The sequence below is a fragment of the Arachis duranensis genome, chromosome 1 (genome assembly GCF_000817695.3).
Source record: "Arachis duranensis cultivar V14167 chromosome 1, aradu.V14167.gnm2.J7QH, whole genome shotgun sequence".
Taxonomy (NCBI): Eukaryota; Viridiplantae; Streptophyta; class Magnoliopsida; order Fabales; family Fabaceae; genus Arachis; species Arachis duranensis.
The window spans coordinates 70,294,156-70,312,655 of record NC_029772.3 but is presented as its reverse complement, the minus strand read 5'-3'; positions in this window follow the sequence as shown (position 1 = coordinate 70,312,655).

Below are 18,500 nucleotides of genomic sequence, written 5' to 3'. Positions count from 1 at the left end.
TTGCTCTTGAGGAGGGTAGGGCAGAGTTTTTGCTTCCTTTGGTCCTTGGCATAGAATTGTGCTCCGCCCTTATTGTGGGCAGGGTAGTGATGCTTTTAAGGCTTGGTTCATTATGCTGCTCTCCTGGAGGGCAATGTGCTCTTGTGGAGGGCAGTGCTTGCTTCTTCCTTCTATGTTACACCACACTTTTCATCTCTTGGCCACACTTCCTAAGCCACGTTTTTCTTCTTTTCTTCCTTTCTTCACCTACAAGAAACCAAAACAACCAATCAAAGTATCTCTAAACTCATAAGGTTTCTAATTCATTAAAAATTAATTAATTTTAGTTCAAACCTCATGATTTAGCATTAATTTAATGGTGGTTGTTTGATTTAAAGAAGTCATGCATTTTCATTCCAAATTACTTACTTAGGATGTAAGAAAGTGTATAAAGACTAGTAAAACAAGTGAAATTAGCTTGAAAAATGGGTATATGATGACCTGTCATCATAAGGTATTACTTGGTACGACCCGGTGCACTTGCCGATTAGATTATGGGTTGTAAAATACCGCACCACGCGCCAATTCGGCTTCTGTAGCTCCAGAAAATCCATTTCGAGTGCAGAGAGGTCAGAATCCAACAGCATCTACAGTCCTTTTTCAGCCTCTAGATCAAATTTTTGCTCAGGTCCCTCAATTTCAGCCAGAAAATACCTGAAATCACAGAAAAATACACAAACTCATAGTAAAGTCCAGAAATATTATTTTTGCATAAAAACTAGTAATTATATACAAAAAACTAACTAAATCATGCTAAAAACTTCCTAAAAATAATAACAAAAAGCGTATAAATTATCCGCTCATCAGGTAGTTTCTTGTTAGTCAAGTCAAAATTTCAATTTTAAAAATTTATCTTTTTAAATCTTTTTCAAAATAAATTATTTTTCAATTTTCTTTTCATATTTTTCGAAAATCTTTTATAAAAAATTTCAAAATCTTTTTCGTATTTTTTTATTATTTTTCGAATTACTTGTCATATTATATTATCTTGATTGAAAAATTTTAAGTTTGGTGTTTTCTTGTTAAGAAAGTTTCAATCTTTAAAATTTTACAATCCACATCATCTCCCTTTCTCCATCATGGACCTAAGTGAAAATGAACAGTCCAGAAGGACTCTGGGGTCATATGCTAACCCTACTACTGCTTCATACGGGAGTAGTATCTGTATACCCCCCATCAGAGCCAGTAATTTTGAGTTAAATTCTCAACTCATTATCATGGTGCAGCAAAATTGCCAGTATTCCGGTCTTCCACAGGAAAAACCTACTGAGTTTCTGGCACAGTTCTTACAAATTGCTGATACAGTACGTGATAAGGAAATGGATCAAGATGTCTACAGATTATTGCTGTTTCCATTTGCTGTAAAAGACCAAGCTAAGAGGTGGTTAAACAACCAACCCAAAGCCAGCATAAGAACATGGAAACAGTTGTTAGACAAATTCATGAATCAATATTTCCCTCGAAAAAGGATGACACAGCTAAGGCTGGACATCCAAGGCTTTAAACAAGAGGATAATTAATCTCTTTATAATGCTTAGGAGAGGTGCAGAGAGATGCTAAGGAAATGCCCCTCTGAAATATTTTCAAAATGGGTGTAGTTAAACATTTTCTACTACGGGCTTACAGAAAAGGCCCAGATATCTCTAGACCACTCAGCTGGTGGATCTATACACATGAGAAAGACAATTGAAGAGGCTGAAGAGCTCATTGATACAGTTGCTAAAAATCAGCATCTGTACTTAAGTTGTGAGTCCTCCATGAAAGAAGAGGCTAAAGCAGTTAGGAGAATTTAAAGAAAATGCTTTTTCTAACAAAATAGTTAGCAGAATTTAAAGAAATGCTACAAGACACCAAAAATGCTAACAAGAATATGAAAGCACAATTGGATCAGATAAGACAGAAGTTATCTAAACAGATAACAGAAGAGTGCCAAGCTGTTCATTTAAGGAGTGGGAAGACACTGAATGTCTCAACTCAAAGCAACAGAAAGCCAAGAAAGGAACAACTGAAAGAGGATGACCAATTCACTGCCTAAAATTCCTCTGAGGACAGTAAGAGCCCAAAGAGGAATGATTCTGGGGTTCAAACGCCAGAAAAGGGTCAGAAGTTGGCATTAAATGCCCATACAGTAGCCAATTCTGCCGTTCAAACGCCAGAAAAGGGTGGCAATCTGGCGTTAAACGTCCAAAAAGCACCTAGTTCTGGTGTTCAAACACTAGTGAGGGATCAAACAACTGCAAGTGCTGATAATAACCCCCTTAAGCAGGCTTCTCCAACCACTTCTGTAGGAAATAAACCTGCAGCAACTAAGGTTGAAGAATATAAAGCCAAGATGCCTTATCCTCAGAATAAACAATTTGCCCGCTTTGCAGACTATCTCAAGACTCTTAAAATAAAGATTCCGTTTGCAGAGGCACTTGAAAAAATACCCTCTTATGCTAAGTTCATGAAAGAGATATTAAGTCATAAGAAGGATTGGAGGGAGACTGAAAAAGTTTTTTCTCACTAAAGAATGCAGTGCAGTCATTTTAAAAAGCTTACCAAAGAAGCTTAGAGATCCCGGAAGCTTTATAATACCATGCACATTAGAGGATGCTTGTACCAAGACAGCTTTATGTGATCTTGGGTCAAGTATCAACCTGATACCTGCATCCACTATCAGAAAGCTTGGTTTGACTGAAGAAGTCAAACCAACCTGGATATGTCTCTAACTTGCTGATGGCTCCATTAAAATTTCATTAGGTGTAATTGAGGACATGATTGTCAAGGTTAGGCCATGTGCCTTTCCCACTGGCTTTGTAGTGCTGGAAATAGAGGAGCACAAGAGTGCAACTCTCATTCTAGGAAGACTTTTCCAAGCAACTGGATGAACCCTCATTGACATCCAAAAAGGGGAGGTAACCTTGAGAGTCAATGAGGATGAGTTTAAGTTGAATGCTGTCAAAGCTATGCAGCATCCAGACACATCAAAAGACTGCATGAGCTTTGATATTATTGACTCTCTGGTGGACGAGGTCAATATGACTGAGAGTCTCAAATCAGAGCTAGAGGATATTTTAAAGATGTTTAGCCTGGTCTGGAGGAACCAGAGAAAATAGAAGAACCTCTGAAAACTCCTCAAGAAGAGGAGAAGCCTCCTAAACCCGAGCTCAAACCACCACCACCATCTATGAAATATGCATTTCTGGGAGAAGGTGACACTTTTTCGGTAATCATAAGCTCTGTTTTAGAGCCACAGGTAGAGAAAGCACTAATTCAGGTGCTAAGGACTCACAAGATAGCTCTTGGGTAGTCCATAAGTAATCTTAAGGGTATTAGCCCAGCCAGATGCATGTACAAGATCCTATTGGAGGATGATGCTAAGCCAGTACTTCAACTACAGAGGCGACTGAATCTAGCCATGAAGGAGGTGGTACAGAAAGAGGTCACTAAGTTACTAGAGGCTGGGATTATTTATCTAATTTCTGATAGCCCTTGGGTGAGCCCTGACCAAGTTGTCCCCAAGAAGGGAGGCATGACAGTGGTTCATAATGAAAAGAATGAACTGGTTCCTACAAGAACAATTACAGGGTGGCTTATGTGTATTGACTACAGAAGGCTCAATACAACCACCAGAAAGGATCATTTTCCTTTACCATTCATAGACCAGATGCTAGAGAGACTAGCAGGTCATGAATACTACTGTTTTTTGGATGGCTATTCAGGTTACAACCAAATTGTAGTAGATCCTCAGGATAAAGAGAAAACAGCATTCACATGTCCCTCTAGAGTATTTGCCAACAGAAGGATGCCATTTGGTCTGTGCAATGCACCTGCAACCTTTCAGAGGTGCATGCTCTCTATCTTCTCTAATATGGTAGAGAAATTTCTAGAAGTCTTCATGAATGACTTCTTATTATTTGGAGACTCATTCAGCTTCTGTCTTAACCATCTAGCACTTGTTCTAAAAAGGTGCCAAGAAACTAACCTGGTTTTAAACTGGGAGAAATGTCACTTTATGGTGACTAAAGGAATTGTCCTTGGGCACAGAATTTTGAACAAGGGGATAGAGGTGGATCAAGCTAGAGTAAAGGTAATTGAAAAATTACCACCACCTGCCAATGTTAAGGCAATCAGAAGATTTCTGGGGCACGCAGAATTCTATAGGAGGTTTATAAAGGATTTTTCAAAAATTGCAAAACCTCTGAGCAATCTGCTAGCCGCTGATACACCATTTGTCTTTAACACAGAGTGCCTGCATGCCTTCGAGACTCTGAAAGCTATGCTGGTCACAACACCAGTCATTTTTGCACCGAACTGGACATTACCATTCGAACTAACGTGTGATACCAGTGACCATGCCATTGGTGCAGTATTGGGACAAAGGCATGACAAGCTTCTGCAAGTCATTTATTATGCTACCCGTGTTTTAAATGACGCACAGAAAAATTACACAACCATAGAAAAGGAGTTGCTTGTAGTTGTTTATGCCATTGACAAATTCAGATCTTATTTAGTAGGATCAAAAGTGATTGTGTACACTGACCATGCTGCTCTAAAATATCTCCTCACAAAGCAGGATTCAAAACCCAGACTTATAAGATGGGTGTTGCTTCTGCAAGAGTTTGATATAGAAATAAGAGACAGAAAAGGGACAGAGAACCATGTAGCTGATCACCTGTCCCGGATAGAACCAGTAGCAGGAGCGTCCCTCCCTCCTTCTGAGATCTCTAAAACTATTTTGAATGAGCAACTCTTTGCCATTCAGGAAGTACTGTAGTTTGCAGACATTGCAAACTATAAAGCTGTGAGATTTATACACAAAGAGTACAGTAGGCAGTAAACAAAAAAATTGGTGTTTGATGCAAAGTACTACTTGTGGGATGAACCATATCTCTTTAAGAGATGTGCAGATGGAATAATTCATAGATGTGTGATGAGCGGATATTTTATACGCTTATTGGGGGTAATTTCATGTAGATTTTAGTATGTTTTAGTTGGTTTTTTAGTAGATTTTTATTAGTTTTTAGGAAAAAATCATATTTCTGGACTTTACTATGAGTTTGTGTGTTTTTATGTGATTTCAGGTATTTTTCTGGCTGAAATTGAGGGAGCTGAGCAAAAATCTGATTTAGGCTGAAAAAGGACTGCTGATGCTGTTGGATTCTGACCACCCTGCACTCGGAATAGATTTTTTGGAGCTACAGGAGTCCAATTGGCGCGCTCTCAATTGGGTTGGAAAGTAGACATCCAGGGCTTTCCCGCAATATATAATAGTTCATACTTTGCATGAAGATAGACGACGTAAACTGGCGTTCAACGCCAGTTCCATGTTGTAGTCTGGCGTTCAGCACCAAAAACATGTTGCAAGTTAGAGTTCAATGCCAGAAACAGGTTACAACCTGGCGTTCAACTCCAGAAACAGCCCAGGCACGTAAGAAGCTTAAGTCTCAGCCCCAGCACACACCAAGTGGGCCCCAGAAGTGGATTTCTGCACTATCCATCTTAGTTTACTCATTTTCTGTAAACCTAGGTTACTAGTTTAGTATTTAAACAACTTTTAGAGACTTATTTTGTATCTCATGACATTTTTAGATCTGAATTTTATACTCTTTGATGGCATGAGTCTCTAAAGTCCATTGTTGGGGGTGAGGAGCTCTGTAGTGTCTCGATGAATTAATGCAATTATTTCTGTTTTCCATTCAAACATGCTTGTTCCTATCTAAGATGTTCATTCGCACTTCACTATGAAGAAGGTGATGATCCGTGACACTCATCACCTTCCTCAATCCATGAACGTGTGCATGACAACCACCTCTGTTCTACATTAGATTGAATGAGTATCTCTTAGATTCCTTAATCAGAATCTTCGTGGTATAAGCTAGAATTGTTGGTGGCATTCATGAGGATCCGAAAAGTCTAAACCTTGTCTGTGGTATTCCGAGTAGGATTCTGGGATTGGATGACTGTGACAAACTTCAAACTCGCGAGTGTTGGGCATAGTGACAGACGCAAAAGAATCAATGGATCTTATTCCGACATGATCGAGAACCAATAGATGATTAGCCGTGCTATGACAGAGCATTTGGACCATTTTCACTGAGAGGATGGGAAGTAGCCATTGACAACGGTGACACCCTACGTACAGCTTGCCATGGAAGGAGCCTTGCATTTATGAAAGTGAGGAAGCATTATGTTACAGAAATTCAGAAGATAAAGCATCTCCAAAACTCCAACATATTCTCCATTATTGAGTAACAATTATTTATTTTATGCCCTTTCACTTTTTACAATTGAACTTAAAAAACACTGTTGTTGGTATCCTGACTAAGAATAATAAGATAACCATAGCTTGCTTCAAACCAACAATCTCCGTGGGGTTCGACCCTTACTCACGTAAGGTATTACTTGGACGACCCAGTGCACTTGCTGGTTAGTTGTGCGGATTGCAAAAGTGTGATTGCAATTTTTGAGCACCAAGTTTTTGGCGCCGTTGCCGGGGATTGTTCGAGTTTGAACAACTAAAAGTTTATTTTGTTGTTTAGAATAGGAATAATTTATTTTTGTTGCTATAGAGTCATTAAATCTGAGTCCTTTATTTTCTTTTCAAAAATTTTTCAAAAATATTATTTTCCTAATTAATTTTTAATTTTTATGTGAGTTTAGTTTTATATTTTAAGTTTGGTGTCAATTGCATATTTTATATTTTCCTTTAAATTTTCGAATTGCATGTTCTTTATTTTTCCTTGATCTTCAAATTGTTCTTGTCAAATTTTCTTGTTTGATCTTTGGTTTTTCCTATTTTGTGTATTTTTTGTGTTTTTCTTGTGCTTTTTCAAAATATTAGTTTTCAAAAATATATTTTTTTATATACAATATTAAAACACGTTACATTTATAGCTCAGTTGGCTAGAGCGTTGGCTTATGTTCTTGGCAATTGGGTATCTTCCTTTTAAAACTTTTTTCAAAACTAATTTTTCTTTGATTAAATCTTGTGCCAAACTTTAAGTTTGGTGTTTTCTTGTTAATCTTTCTTTAATTTTCGTAAATTTTATTGTGGTTTTCTAAAAATTTTAAGTTTGGTGTTCTTTCTTTTGTTCTTGGTGTTCTTGTGAATCTTCAAGGTGTTCTTGAGTCTTTCTTCTGTTTTGATCTTTAAATTTTTAAGTTTGGTATTCCTTGCTGTTTTCCCTCCAAAATTTTCGAAAACAAGGAACATTAGATCTAAAAATTTTTAAGTCTTGTGTCTTTTGTGTGTTTTCTCTTTCATTATAAAATTCAAAATTCAAAAAAATATCTTTTCTAACTAATTTTAAGCCATATTTTTGATGAATTTTTTTATATAAAAATTCAGATTTCAATTTCAAAATTTTTCAAAGTAGTATCTGTATACCCTCCATCAGAGTCAGTAGCTTTGAGTTGAACCCTCAGCTCATTATCATGGTGCAGCAAAGTTACTAGTATTCTGGTCTTCCACAGGAAGAACCTACAGAGTTTCTGGCACAGCTTTTACAAATTGCTGACACAGTACATGATAAGGAAGTAGATCAGGATGTCTACAGATTATTACTATTTCCATTTGCTGTAAAAGACCAAGCTAAGAGGTGGTTAAATAACCAACCTAAGGATAGCATAAAGACATGGAAATAGCTGTCAGAAATATTCCTGAATCACTATTTTCCTCCAAAACGGATGACACAGCTAAGACTGAGCATCCAAGGCTTCAAACAAGGAGATAATGAATCTCTTTATGATGCCTGGGAGAGATACAGAGAGATGCTAAGAAAATTCCCATCTGAAATGTTTTCAAAGTGGGTGAAGTTAGACATCTTTTATTATGGGCTTACAGAGAAAGTTCAGATTTCTCTAGACCACTCATCTGGTGGATCTATACATATGAGAAAGACAATAGAAGAAGCTCAAGAGCTTATTGATACAATTGCCAGAAATCAGCATCTGTACCAAAGCAGTGAACCTTCCATCAATGAGGAGGCTAAAACAGTAACTGCTGAGCTCAGTCCTACAGAACAAGTTACTGAATTCAATCAGCAACTGGATTTTTTAACAAAATAGCTAGCCGAATTCAAGGAGATACTACAAGAAACAAGAATGGCTAATATGAATATGAAAATACAGTTGAAGCAAACAGAACAGCAATTATCAAAACAAATAATAGAAGAGTGCCAAGCAGTTTAATTAAAAAGTGGGAAAACATTAAATACCTCACTTCAAGGCAGTAGGAAGCCAAGAAATGAACAGACTGCTACCCGAAATCCCTCTAAGAACAGTCAGAGCCCAAAGAGGAATAATTCTGGCACTCAAACGCCAGAAAATGGGTGGGAAGCTGGTGTTGAACGTCCAACCCATACTCAGTCCTGGCGTTCAATGCCAGAAAAAAGCAAGGAATTGGTGTTGAACGCCCAAAGGAAGCACAGTTTTGGCGTTCAAATGCCAGAAACAGGTAAGGAGTTGGCATCTAACGCCACTCCAGCTTCCACCCCTGGTATTCAAATGCCAGTGGGAGATCAGACACATACAAGTGCTGATAGCAACCACTCTAAAAAGGCTTCTCAATCCACATCTGTAGGCAATAAACCTCCAGCAACTAAGGTTGAGGAATACAAAACTAAAATGCCTTATCCTCAGAAACTCCACCAAGCAGAATAGGATAAGCAATTTGCTCGCTTTGCAGACTACCTCAGGACTTTTGAAATAAAGATTCCATTTGCAGAGGCACTTGAGCAAATACCCTCTTATGCTAACTTCATGAAAGAGATCTTAAGTCATAAGAAGGATTGGAGGGAAACTGAAAAAGTCTACCTCACTGAAGAATGCAGTGCAGTTATTCTGAAAAACTTACCTGAGAAGCTTAAAGATCCCGGAAGCTTTATGATACCATGCACATTAGAAGGTACTTGTGCCAAGCAAGCTCTATGTGATCTTGGAGCAAGTATTAACCTAATACCTGCAGCTACTATCAAAAAGCTTGGGTTGACTGATGAAGTTAAACCAACTCGGATATGTCTCCAACTTGCTGATGGCTCCATTAAATACCCATCAGGCGTAATTGAAGACATGATTGTCAAGGTTGGGCCATTTGCCTTTTCCACTGACTTTATGGTGCTGGAAATGGAGGAGCACAAGAGTACAACTCTCATTTTAGGAAGACCTTTCCTAGCAACTGGACGAACCCTCATTGACGTCCAAAAAGGGGAAGTGACCTTGAGAGTCAATGAGGATGAGTTTAAGTTGAATGTTGTCAAAGCTATGCAACATCCAGACACCCAAAATGACTGCATGAGCATTGATATTATTGACTCTTTGGTAAAAGAGGTCAATATGACTAAAAGTCTCGAATCAGAGCTAGAAGATATCTTTAAAGATGTTCAGCCTGATCTGGAGGAATCAGAGAGAATAATAGAACCTTTGAAAATCCCTCAGGGAGAAGAGAAACCTCCCAAACTCGAGCTCAAACCATTACCACCACCCCTGAAATATGCATTTCTGGGAGAAGGTGATACCTTTCCTGTAATTATAAGCTCTACCTTAGAGCCACAGGAAGAGGAAGCATTAATTCAAGTGCTAAGGACACACAAGACAGCTCTTGGGTGGTCCATTAGTGATCTTAAGGGCATTAGCTCAGTCAGATGCATGCACAAGATCCTATTGGAGGATGATGCTAAGCCAGTGGTTCAACCACAAAGGCGGCTGAATCCAGCCATGAAGGAGGTGGTGCAGAAGAAGGTCACTAAATTACTAAAGGCTGGGATTATTTATCCTACTTCTGATAGCCCCTGGGTAAGCCCTGTCCAAGTCATCCCTAAGAAGGGTGGCATGACAGTGGTTCATAATGAAAAAAATGAACTGGTTCCTACAAGAACAGTTACAGGGAGGCGTATGTGTATTGATTACAGAAGGTTCAATACAGCTACCAGAAAGGATCATTTTCCTTTACCATTCATAGACCAGATGCTAGAAAGACTAGCAGGTCATGAATACTACTGCTTCTTGGATAGATATTCAGATTATAATCAAATTGCAGTAGATCACCAGGATCAAGAGAAAACAACATTCACATGTCCATCTGAAGTATTTTCATACAGAATGATTCCATTTTGTCTGTGCAATGCACCTGCAACCTTTCAAAGATGTATGCTCTCTATTTTCTCTAATATGGTGGAAAATTTTCTGGAAGTCTTAATGGATGACTTTTCAGTATTTGGAGACTCATTCAGCTCCTGTCTTGACCATCTAGCACTTGTTCTAAAGAGGTGCCAAGAGACTAACTTGGTTTTAAACTGGGAGAAATGTCACTTTATGGTGACTGAAGGAATTGTCCTTGGGCACAAAATTTTGAACAAGGGAATAGAGGTAGATTAAGCTAAGGTAGAGGTAATTGAAAAATTACCACCACCTGCCAATGTTAAGGCAATCAGAGGCTTTCTAGGGCATGCAGGATTCTATAGGAGGTTTATAAAAGATTTTTCAAAAATCGCCAAACCTCTGAGTAATCTGCTAGCTGCTGACACGCCATTTATCTTTGATAAGGAGTGTCTGCAGGTGTTTGAGACTTTGAAAGCTAAGCTGGTCACAGCACCAGTCATCTCTGCACCAGACTAGACATTACCATTTGAACTGATGTGTGATGCCAGTGACCATGCCATTGGTGCAGTGTTGGGAAAAAGGCATGACAAGCTTCTACACGTCATTTACTATGCCAGTGGTGTTTTAAATGACGCAGAGAAGAACTACACAACCACAGAAAAAAGTTACTTGCTGTGGTTTACGCCATTGACAAGTTTAGATCTTATTTAGTAGGATCAAAAGTGATTGTGTACACTGACCATGCTGCTCTTAAATATCTACTCACAAAGTAGGATTCAAAACCCAGACTCATCAGATGAGTGTTGCTTCTGCAAGAGTTTGATATAGAAATAAGAGACAGAAAAGGGACAGAGAACCAAGTAGCAGATCACATGTCCCGAATAAAACCAGTAAAAGGGGCGTCTCTCCCTCTTACTGAGATCTCTGAAAACTTTCCGGAGGAGCAACTCTTTGCCATCCAGAAAGTGCCATGGTTTGCATACATTGCAAACTACAAGGCAGTAAGATTCATACCCAAAGAGTACAGTAGGCAGCAAACAAAGAAATTGATCACGGATGCAAAGTACTATCTTTGGGATGAACCATATCTCTTCAAGAGATGTGCAGATGGAGTAATTCGTAGATGTGTGCCTAAAGAAGAAGCACAGAAGATCCTCTGGCACTGCCATAGATCACAGTATGGAGGACATTTTGGAAGTAAGCGAACAGCCACAAGAGTCCTCCAATGTGGCTTCTACTGGCCTACTCTCTATAAAGACTCCCGAGTGTTTGTAGTTAATTGTGACAGTTGCCAAAGATCTGGCAATCTGCCTCACAGTTATGCCATGCCTCAACAAAAGATCTTGGAGATTGAGTTGTTTGATGTATGGGGTATTGACTTCATGGGGCCATTCCCACCATCATACTCAAACACTTATATTCTGGTGGCAGTGGATTATGTATCCAATTGGGTAGAAGCTATAGCAACAGCCACTAATAATACTAAGACAGTGCTGAAATTCCTCTAGAAACACATCTTCAGCGGATTTGGTATCCCTAGAGTACTAATCAGTGATGGGGGCACTCATTTCTACAATAAACAGCTTTACTCTGCTTTGGTTCGATATGGAGTTAGCCACAGGGTGGCCATTCCATATCATCCACTGACAAATGGGCAAGCTGAAGTCTCTAATAGAGAACTTAAAAGAATCCTGGAACGGAATGTGATTAATCGTAGAAGGGATTGGGTAAGAAGCTTGGATGATGCTCTGTGGGCATACAGAACAGCATTCAAGACACCTATAGGAACTTCTCCATACCAGCTGGTGTATGGAAAAGCCTGTCACTTGCCAATGGAACTGGAACACAAGGCCTATTGGGCAACCAGATTCTTAAACCTTGATGCCAAGTTAGCTGGAGAAAAACGATTGCTCCAGTTAAATGAGCTAGAGGAATTCAGACTCAATGCTTTCGAAAATGCAAAAATTTACAAAGAGAAAGTAAAAAGATGGCATGATAAGAAATTATCATCCAGAGTGTTTGAGTCAGGGCAGAAAGTTTTGCTATTTAATTCTAGGCTCAGATTATTCCCCTGGAAATTGAAATCCCGGTGGAGAGGTCCATATGTGATTACAAGTGTGTCACCATATGGATACGTGGAGCTTCAGGATAATGATTCTAACAAAAAGTTCATTGTTAATGGACAGAGAGTTAAACATTATCTTGAAAGCAATTTTGAGCAAGAATGCTCAAAACTGAGACTTGATTAAAGCTCAGTAATAGTCCAGCTAAAGACAATAAAGAAGCGCTTGCTGGGAGGCAACCCAGCCATTTACAAGGCTTATTTGTTAATTAATTGATTTTTACAGGTTTATGTCAACTATCTTCAAGGTAAAATAGCAATTGCTTAAGTTCACAGAGTTACAGAAGGATTCAGAGGATAAAATAGCAAAAAGAAGCTCACTAGTGCGAAAAAAGCCAGTAAGAGCTGTTTTGGGCGCTGAACGCCCAAAAGAAGCACTCACTAGGTGTTCAACGCCAGTAAGGATAGCCATCTGGGCGTTGAACGCCAGAAAGAAGCATCTTCTGGGCGTTGAGCGCCAGAAAGAAGCACCTTCTGGGTGTTCAACGCCAGATTTATAGCGTCCTGGGCGTTCAAAAAAATGCCCAGTGAGAAAGGAATTCCTGGCATTCAACGCCAGCTAGAAGCAACAGCTGGGTGTTGAACGCCTAGGAGAAGCTGCAAACGGGCGTTAAACACCCAAAACATGCAGCGTTTGGGCGTTTAACGCCAGAATTGTGGGGAGGAGGTAAATTCGTTTTCACTTCAAATTTTTTCCAATTCTCATGTTTTCAATTCATGATTTCTTGCATAAACATATTACAAACTCTCATCTTTCAACTTCAATTCCAAAAATTTTTTTTATCCTAAACATGTTTCTTAATTTTTCTTCAATATCTTTTCAAACCTTTTTCAAAACTCAATTATCTTTTTAAATTCTTTTCAAATCTTTTTAATTTCTTTTGAATTCTTTTTCAAACTCATCATATTATCTTTTTGAATTCAAAGTTATCCTTTTTAAAATCTCATCATATCTTTTGAATTTTCGAAATTGCCCCTCCTTCTATTCCTCTCCTTTCCTTTCTTTTGCTTGAGGACAAGCAAACCTCTAAGTTTGGTAGGTTTTTCCGTGATCACTGAGTTAAAACTCATCAAGATCATTGCACCTAAGGGAAAACAAACTACTTCAAGAGGCAAGAAAGAGAATATTCCAAAACCACTATGGAATTAAGAGAAGTTCTTAACCAAAGAACATGTAGACCATTACCACAAAATAATGGGTCTGAGATCAGTGATCCCAGAAGTTAAATTCAATCTGAAAGAAGACGAATATCCAGAGATACAGGAGCTGAAGCGCCAGAATCTATCTCTTGAAGGACCAGACACCCCACAAGTTGAAGGAGCACCCATCATCTCCCAAACCAAAGGTTGTTGAGACCTAATCTTAAACTTAACTCTGTGATAATTGTTCTTATTAGGAATTTACCTTAGAAGTTATATATTAGTAGTAGTAATTAGTATCTCTATTTTGATTTTATCTCCAATTAAGCTATAATTTATTTTTTCTCATCATCATCAAACATGAATAAAATAGTATATTTTTAGAATAAAGAGGCATATTTATATGTGGTGGCAATACTTTTTGTCTTTTAAATGAATGCCTGAACAGTGCATATTTTTTATATTGAATTTTATGAATGTTAAAATTGTTGGCTCTTGAAAGAATGATGAACAAGAGAAATATTATTGATGATCTGAAAAATCATGAAATTGATTCTTGAAGCAAGAAAAAGCAGTGAAAAAAAGTGGCAAAAAAAAAGGGAATCATTGGATAAAGAAAAAGAAAAGGCAATAACCCTTAAAACCAAAAGGCAAGGGTGAAAAGGATCCAAGGCTTTGAGCATTAATGGATAGGAGGGCCCAAGGAAATATATCCAGGCCTAAGCGGCTAAATCAAGCTGTTCCTAACCATGTGCTTGTGGCATGCAGGTCCAAGTGAAAAGCTTGAGACTGAGTGGTTAAAGTCGTGATCCAAAGCAAAAGAGTGTGCTTAAGAACTATGGACACCTCTAATTGGGGACTTTAGCAAAGCTAAGTCACAATCTGAAAAGGTTCACCTAGTTATGTGTCTATGGCATTTATGTATCCGGTGGTAATACTGGAAAACAAAGTGCTTAGGGCCACGGCCAAGACTCATCAAGTAACTGTGTTCAAGAATCAACATACTAAACTAGGAGAATCAATAATACTATCTGAATTATAAGTTCCTATGGATGCCAATCATTATGGATTTCAAAGGATAAAGTGAGATGCCAAAACTGTTCAGAAGCAAAAAGCTACTAGTCCCGCTCATCTAATTAGAATCTGAGCTTCATTTGAAACTCTGAGATATTATTGCTTCTTAATTTCTTTTTATCCTACTTTATTTATCTAGTTGCTTGAGGACAAGCAACAATTTAAGTTTGGTGTTGTGATGAGCGGATATTTTATACGTTTTTTGGGGGTAATTTCATGTAGATTTTAGTATGTTTTAGTTGGTTTTTTAGTAGATTTTTATTAGTTTTTAGGAAAAAATCATATTTCTGTACTTTACTATGAGTTTGTGTGTTTTTCTGTGATTTCAGGTATTTTTTATGGCTGAAATTGAGGGAGCTGAGCAAAAATCTGATTTAGGCTGAAAAAGGACTGCTGATGCTGTTGGATTCTGACCTCCCTGTACTCGGAATAGATTTTTTGGAGCTACAGGAGTTCAATTGGCGCGCTCTCAATTGGGTTGGAAAGTAGATATCCATGGCTTTCCATCAATATATAATAGTCTATACTTTGCGTGAAGATAGACGACGTAAACTGGCGTTCAACGCCAGTTCCATGTTGTAGTCTGGCGTTTAGCGCCAGAAACAGGTTGCAAGTTGGAGTTCAATGCCAGAAACAGGTTACAACCTGGCGTTCAACTTCAAAAATAGCCCAGGCACATGAGAAGCTTAAGTCTAAGCCCCAGCACACACCAAGTGGGTCCCAGAAGTGGATTTCTGCACTATCCATCTTAGTTTACTCATTTTCTATAAACCAAGGTTACTAGTTTAGTATTTAAACAACTTTTAGAGACTTATTTTGTATCTCATGACATTTTCATGTCTGAATTTTATACTCTTTGATGGCATGAGTCTCTAAACTCCATTGTTGGGGGTGAGAAGCTGATGAGCGGATAATTTATACGCTTTTTGGCATTGTTTTTAGGTAGTTTTTAGTATGATCTAGTTACTTTTAGGGATGTTTTCATTAGTTTTTATGCTAAATTCACATTTCTGGACTTTACTATGAGTTTGTATGTTTTTCTGTGATTTCAGGTATTTTGTGGCTGAAATTGAGGGACCTGAGCAAAACTCTGATAGGAGGCTAACAAAGGACTGCTGAGGCTATTGGAATCTGACCTCCTTGCACTCAAAATAGATTTTTAGAGCTACAGAACTCCAAATAGCGCGCTCTCAACGGTGTTGAAAAGTAGAGAATCAGAGCTTTCCAGCAATATATAATAGTCCATACTTTATTCGTAATTAGACGACGTAAACTGGCGCTCAACGCCAGTTCTATGCTGCATTCTGGAGTCAAATGCCAGAAACACGTCACGAACCAGAGTTGAACGCCCAAAACACGTTACAACTTGGCGTTCAACTCCAAGAGAAGCCTCAGCTCGTGGATAGATCAAGCTCAGCCCAAGCACACACCAAGTGGGCCCCGGAAGTGAATTTATGCATCAATTACTTACTTTTGTAAACCCTAGTAGCTAGTTTAGTATAAATAGAACTTTTTACTAGTTTATTAGTGGTCTTTTGACTATCTAGTCTTTTGACCACTTATCGGGTCCTTCTCCTTTATTTTTGAATTCACATCACACTTTGGAGACAGGCCATTTGGCCATGCCTGGTCCTTCATCACTTATGTATTTTCAACGGTGGAGTTTCTACACACCATAGATTAAGGGTGTGGAGCTCTACTGTACCTCAAGTTTCAATGCAAGTACTACTATTTTCTATTCAATTCAACTTATTCTTATTCTAAGATATTCGTTACACTTCAACATGATGAATGTGATGATCCGTGACACTCATCATCATTCTCACCTATGAACACATGACTGACAACCACTTCTGTTCTACTTTAGACCCGGTGCATATCTCTTGGATTCCTTAATCAGAATCTTCGTGGTATAAGCTAGAATTGATGGCGGCATTCATGGGAATCCAAAAAGTCTAACCTTGTCTATGGTATTCCGAGTAGGATTCCAGAATTGAATGACTGTGACGAGCTTCAAACTCGCGATTGCTGGGCATGATGACAAACGCAAAAGAATCAAGGGATTCTATTCCAACATGGTCGAGAACCGACAGATGATTAGCCGTGATGTGATAGAGCATTTGGACCATTTTTATTGAGAGGATGGGATGTAGCCATTGACAATAGGGATGCCCTACATACAGCTTGCCATAGAAAGAAGTGACAAAGATTGGATAAAAGCAGTAGGAAAGCAGAGATTCGGAAGGAACACAGCACCTCCATACACTTATCTGAAATTCCCATCATTGAATTACATGAGTAACTCTATCTTTATTTTCTGTTTAAATTTATTATTATTATTCAAAAATCCAATAATCTCTTAATATAGTTGAATCCGCCTGACTGGGATTTACAAGATGACCATAACTTGCTTCATACCAACAATCTTTGTGGGATCGACCCTTACTCATGTAAGGTATTACTTGGACGACCCAGTATAACCTGCTGGTTAGTTGTGCGGAGTTGTGACAAAGTGTGATTTATGTTTGAGAGCACCAAGTCTTTGGAGCTATTGTTGATGATCACAATTTCGTCCACCAGGTTTTTGGCGCCGTTGCCGGGGATTGTTCGAGTTTGGACAACTAACGGTTCATCTTGTTGCTCAGATTAGGTAATTTTCTTTTCAAAAAAAAAGTTTTCAAAAAATTTTTCAAAATTTTTCTTTGTTTTCGTTTTTCCCAAAAATTATTTTCGAAAAAAAATAATAAAATAAAATACACAAAAAAATCATAAAATCATAAAAATAAAAAATGTGTTTCTTGTTTGAGTTTTGAGTCAATTTTTAAGTTTGGTGTCAATTGCATGCTTTAAAAATCTCTTGCATTTTTCGAGAATTCATGCATTCATAGTGTTCTTCATGATCTTCAAGTTATTCTTGGTAAGACTTCTTGTTTGATCTTGATGTTTTCTTGTTTTGTATCTTTTGTTGTTTTTCATATGCATTTTTTGTTTGTTAGAGTCCAAGCATTAAAGAATTCTAAGTTTGGTGTCTTGCATGTTTTCTTTGCATCAAAAATTTTTCAAAAATATGTTCTTGATGTTCATCATGATCTTCAAAGTGTTCTTGGTGTTCATCTTGACATTCATAGTGTTCTTGCATGCATCTTGTGTTTTGATCCAAAATTTTTATGTTTTGGGTCATATCTGTGTTTTTCTCTCTCATCATTAAAAATTCAAAAAAAAATCTTTTCCTTAATTTTCTCATAATTTTCGAAAATTTGAGTTGACTTAGTCAAAATTTTTTAAAATTAGTTGTTTCTTACAAGTCAAGTGAAATTTTCAATTTTAAAAATCTTATCTTTTCAAAACTTTTTCAAAAATCAAATCTTCTTCATTTTTCTTATTAATTTTTCGAAATTTTCTTTTTAAAAATCTTTTTCAAAAATCTTTTTCTTAACTTTATCTTTATTTTCGAAAATTATGCTAACATATAATGTGATTGGTTAAAAAATTTGAAGTTGTTAATTTCTTGTTAAGAAAGGTTCAATCTTTAAATTCTAGAATCTTATCTTTTAGTTTCTTGTTAGTTAAGTAATTAATTTTAACTTTAAAACTTAAATCTATCTTATCCTATCTTTTATATCATATCTTTTTCAAAATTTTATCTTTTTCAAAAATTTGATTTTAAAATATCTTATCTAACTTCTTATCTTCTTATCTTTTCAAATTTGATTTTAATATCTCTTCCAACTAATTATTTGACTTTTTGTTTGTTTCTTATCTTTTTCAAAACCACCTAATTACTCTCCCCTCTCTAATTTTCGAAAATAACTCCCTCTTTTTCAAAAAAAATCTTTTTAATTAACTAATTGTTTTAAATTTTAATTTTAATTCTATCTCATCTTTAATTTTTGAAAATCATTAACTCCTTTTCAAAATTAATTTTCGAATTCTCTCTCTCATCTTCTTCTATTTATTTATTCATTTACTAACACTTCTCTTCACCTCTCTTCATCTCCAATCACTGCCTCTATCCTTACCCTTGTGTTTAGATTCTCCTTTG